General features: G+C 26.9%; 1 long non-coding RNA gene across 1 annotated transcript; it reads left to right on the top strand.

Annotated features, from left to right (window-relative positions):
* The first annotated feature begins 505 nt into the window (after positions 1 to 505).
* LOC143240767 (uncharacterized) lies at positions 506 to 1,422 on the top strand. The gene is made up of 3 exons (XR_013021935.1): positions 506 to 594; positions 1,051 to 1,095; positions 1,298 to 1,422. It is a non-coding gene; the product is annotated as an uncharacterized LOC143240767 (long non-coding RNA).
* The last annotated feature ends 4,289 nt before the right edge of the window (positions 1,423 to 5,711 follow it).

The following is a 5,711-nucleotide window of genomic DNA, read 5'->3' as shown; positions in this document are numbered from 1 at the left end:
AATTCACTTACCTTTATAAAATTTTATTTCCAAGAAAAATTGGAGGCTGTTCAACGTTATAGGTAAATTCAGAATTTGGTTTAACAAAAGTAGATCGTATAATGATTATATTGTTACTGATTATAGTTTAGAAGTATATATTAACACAAATAAACTTATGGTAAAGATGTTTAATGTAACCGTTTATATAAAAGACAACAAATTTTACCCTTTTTCTTGAATTTTATTTCAGTTTCATATTTGTTTAGAGAAAGATTCGGTAAGTGCTGTAATTTATTTTTATGTTACTTAAAGCAGTAAAGACGTGTAAACCGAAAAATTCATAATAATATTTCATAATCTATGGTATGTAAGAATGGATTAATGATTTAACTCTGTTTATATATGAACCTTTTTTCTAATTTTGTTTTATATACCAGGTTGAAATTTAATGCTCAGTGTCAAGGTTTCCGTAATATGTTAAACGTATTTTCGTATCACGTAAATTATATAAATCAATATGAATTCCAAACATAAAATGAATAGTTTCGACAAAGAGTAATTCCATTTTTTATCCAGTACACAGATAGAAGTTTTGGTTCAACTCTATACTTCGTAAGTTTATTTTATTATATATACTGTGAATTACGTAAAGTAAAACAAAATGTTACTTTATTATAACGAAAAACAAGCCGAAACAAAAAAAAAATAACACTGCTATTATTAACTATTAACTCTCAACTATAATAAACATATCAAAATAAATCACATAATAAGGGTAATTATTATATTTTATTATTATTTTTTGTACTGAATATAACTATTTAATCTCTAAAATTTATTGGAACGATTTTTTATATAAAATTAAACTTTATCAAATTTATTTTGTTCTGTCTTATAGTTTTGCCTCTGTAATAATTTAAAATATATATATTTATATACATAATTGTTTTTTTAATGATGCTTACACTTGACATCACAATATATATGTAAGTGTTCACGATTGTTGTTTTTGTTTCTATAAGTGTTTGAAATTTGTTTTAACAAATATTTATTATTTGTTGAACACAGAACTGTTTAAAGCAGAATCCCTTTATTCCGGCTTCGAGATATATGGTAAGAAACAATTGTATAATTCAGATCTAATAATTGTACTATTGTTTATTTTATGGTTAAGAAATGTTCTGAAGTTTACTGTAGTAAAACCGAAAGTGTTCTTTATAAACCAAGTGCAAATACTTACTTGTTTTATTTGAATTAAACTACCGTGGGTCGGTGACTAATTGGGGTTTTTTTTTTTCACTCTTTGTATTTCCAGGTTAGCGGAATGAATGAATAACACAGCTACTCTTTCACGAAGAAAACAAAGAAAAACTTCCATGTTTTTGTCAACTTTTAATGTCTTCTGTTCTAATTAGTAAAAAATAAACCAAGAAATAACCATCCTTTTATTTTTTCTTTCTATATTTTTAATCAGATGTTGTTTTTTCTTACATTTGTTTATCTCTTTAATTATCCAATAAATTATTGTAGCATCTTAAATGTTCGCATTTTCTGTGTGCCTTGTTTAACTGACAGAGTGGAAATATAAAACCCTTTGATATTCGTGTAATTTGATGTATTGTTTTATGTTGCACCTAAGAAAAGGTGGTACAGAGATACAATTTCTTATGTTTTCACGATGCATTTTCTATTTTCTAAAATACTTAAAATTAAATTAATATTTATTTACATTTAAATCAGTATTCATTCAGCTTGTAACAATATTAGTATTGAAATTTTGAAAGACTCGTAAAGGGCGTTCTTCAGCATGATGTTTGTTCGTCAGTAACATGAAACCATTATTGGGTTGTTCTTTATTGAAAAACAAACAAACTGTATTTACAATCGTGGAATTAGGTGTATTGTTTTATGTTGCATTTAAAAAAAGAGAAACAGAGAAACAGTGGTGAATATTGTGGCTAAGAAAGTAACATATTATTATTAATAATTCAACCAGTTTTATTCCAAAATGTGATTAAAAATATGTACATTTCTTATATTAATTGTTATACTAATGAATTTTTTGATAAAAAGATAGTTTTGATGTTATTATATAACAACCCTTCCATCCATGGTACCATATTAGTAACCGTTTACTGAACCATTTACAAAAAACTAATATCTTTGCTATTGTAAGGAGCACAACATTCCGTATATGGCCTAACCAATGAATTACACAATAAAATTGTAACCTCTTTAGACTTCTATTGATTCATTATTTTTGTTGGTATAACCTAAAATCCTACATTCCCTACCACTAAGAACAGCACACTATTTGTATGGCTCAAGAGACTGATCAACCATTACATCAAAATTCTTTTCTTTCTTATAAGGCTATATCCATCCAAATCATACTTGTAACTAAAAATATTATAATTCAGATACATTATCTTGGATTTATTACAATTAAAACCCATATACCATTTATTTGTCCCACTCACTTAATGATCTAGATCTTGTTGTGATTTAGCAGCATCCTCTTCACACCCAGTAACACTCAAGACTTTAATATCATGTGCAAATTTAAGTAATTCATTTACCCTTCCTTCATTTGCCTCATTAGTGTTAATCAAAAAGAGCAATGGTCCTAAGACTGAGTCCTGAGGTATATCACTTGTAATATTAATCGAGTTTGACTGAACGCCATCTTGTCACTCTTCTATACAATTCCATTATTTATCAGCCACACTTAGAGAGACAAGTTTTTTCACAAGCCTTTAAAGTGGTAACTTGTCAAATGTTTTCTATACATCCAGAGAAACCAAATCATCAGCACAGTTACACTAATATACGTATGCAGTGAAAATTTCAAACATTAAACTCTATCTACATAAACCATGTTCCACAACTTCAACTGTTATGGTGTGAACGGCAATGGATATAGCAAAAGTGTGCTTGAAATACTTCGATCATTTATTCTTTTAATACATGATAATTTCTAAAGGACTAAAAGAATGAAATGTTTAAAAATAAACCCTAAAACTAATATTTTGTAAAAAAAGTATAATTAAAAATTTAATATGTTTCAGATCAGAATGTTGCAAAAGAAACAACAGTGAAGCGTTACGAATGTATTCTGAACAGTTCAGCTCTGACTGAAGTGAGTTTAATATTAATATTTGTTTGATTTGGTTTATTATGAATTTTTACCAAAGCTACACGAAGGCTACCTTCGTTGGCTACTTGATATAGCAGTTAGGGATTATAGGTAAGGCAGTTAGTAAACACTGCACCACGACTGTACTGATTATATTTATACTGTAACATGCATGTGCTGATGATATTTGAACTATATTATATTTGTAGTTACTATAGCAGTACTTCAATGCTTCTGTTATGGTTATACAAGTGTATTGTAATCCAGGTGACAAATAATTGAATACTGTTGTAGTATAAATGTATTTTTTTTGCTTCTTATGTATTTTTGTCACGTATTAAGAAAGATTGTATTAATACGGTATTATAGATAACGAGTACACGTGTTTGTTAATTTTTATAAATGTCTTCTGAATTCATTATTTAGCACGATTCTAAAGTGGTAATTGTTCTTAATATAAAACAATTCTTTTGGTATTATTATTTTACATACATATATTTGAATATGTAAATGTGAAAAATGGAATATTTCCAGAACTGTTTTATCAAAGATATCCAAGGCTATTTGTCAGGTTATAAAATATTTTACCTTGCAAAATATCAAATAACATACATATTTTACACGGTTATGGAAAATCTCTAGCAGCGCAATAAGTATAACAAATAAGTAATCCTTTGTTTTTATGACACTGTTTATTTCTGTTTATCCGTCAGAGAAACGTTACTCAACTATGCCAGAACCAGACCACTACGAGTTTAACAAATGTAGAATTTCTAAACAAAATCTGTAACAACGAGACTACCAGATTCCAGGTAAATCTATAGATACGAATTAACAGAATACTTTCAAGTTAGTTTTATTCAAGAGTTACCAGTTTTGTTTTAAGTATATTTTTCAAAATAATTTCAAAATTTTCTCTTTTCTGAATAAGTGTTTTAATAATACGTTTGCTTATTATTTGCCACGATTGTTTTCCTTGGACTGTTGAAAAAAAATTTGATCAGAAAATATGTTAGAACCTTTGTGGGAATGGTTTATTATGAATATTCGCACTAATGAAACAACAACAAACACAATACGATAGTATTCTTTGTTTTCGGACCTTGTTTATAGTTTGTATCAATACAAAATGTTTTTTGTGGCGCAAGTTGTTCGATAAACGTTTTTTATCTTGTGAAATGAAAGTATATAAACCAAATTACACTTAACAAAGCTCATGCCATAGGTAACTTAGAACTATAGTTTCAAGTAATCTACAAAGCAAAGTGAATGATAGGAAGTTTTGGTCAGTAAAGATTCGTATATATCTTTAAATTTAAAAACAAAACAAAACATACTGATGTACTCACCCTTATAACCTTTTATTCCCAAGAGAAATTGGAGGTTATTCAACATTAGAGATAAACTTAGAATTGGGTTTTACGAAAGTGGATCTTACAATGATTGTACTGTTACTGATTATACTTTAGAAAAATGTGTTAACACAAATAAACTTGCGATAAAATAAAAGACAACGAAATATTTTTTGAACAAATCTTACCCTTTTTCTTCATTTTTTTTTCAGTTTAAAATTTGTGTAGAATATGACCTGGTGAGTGTTGTAATTTAATTTTACGTTACATAAAACAGTAGGGACAGGTAAACACAATGTTCATAATAATGTTAGATAATTTATGGGATGAACGATTGATTGAATAATTTGATTATCTTTATTTTTTAAAAGTTTTTACCAATTCACTTTTGCATGTCAGGTCGAAACTTCGTTCTCAGATTAAAGGTGTAATCGTTCCCTAATGTTGAACATATTTTCGTAACACGTAAATTATACAAATCAATATTATTTCTAAACGTTAAATCAACAGTTTCTACAAAGAGTAATTCCATTTTTTACATCCAGTACTCAGATAGAGGTTCTATATTGGTAAATTTAGTTCATTAGATATACATATATCTATATGTACGGAAACAATATTATTATTAACAGTTAGGTAAAATAAAACAAAATGTTAGTTTATTATAAAGAAAAACAAGCCGAAACTACAATAAAAAACGCTGCTATTATTAACTATTAACTATAAACTATAATAAACATGTGAAAATAAATCATATAATAAGGATGGTTATGATATCTTTTGTTCTGGTTATAATTGTCTAATCTCTAAATATATTGGAACGATTTTTTAATTCAAAAATAAACTTTATAAATTCTATTTCGCTCGCTCTTGTAGTTTTATCTAAGTAATAATTCATCATTTGACTTATAAAAATGTATACACTTAATATTGTTTTTTTTTAATAATGCTTATACTTGACATGACAATGTACATCTAAGTGTTTGTTATTGTTTTTTTGTTTATATAAATAATTTAACTTTGTTTTAACAAACGTGTCAATATTTTATTTTATATTTTATGAATACAGAACTGTTTAAAGCAGAACCCATAAACCGATTACTCTGGCTTCAAGATTGGTGGTAAGAAACAATTGTATAATTCAGATCTAATAATTGTATTGTTGTTTACTCTGTGGTTAAGAAATTTCAACATTAAATTTTGTTTGTTCCAATTAGTAAAAAATAACACATTGATTTTGA

The sequence above is a fragment of the Tachypleus tridentatus genome, chromosome 13, assembly GCF_004210375.1.
Source record: "Tachypleus tridentatus isolate NWPU-2018 chromosome 13, ASM421037v1, whole genome shotgun sequence".
Taxonomy (NCBI): Eukaryota; Metazoa; Arthropoda; class Merostomata; order Xiphosura; family Limulidae; genus Tachypleus; species Tachypleus tridentatus.
This window is presented reverse-complemented; position numbering and strand designations above follow the sequence as displayed.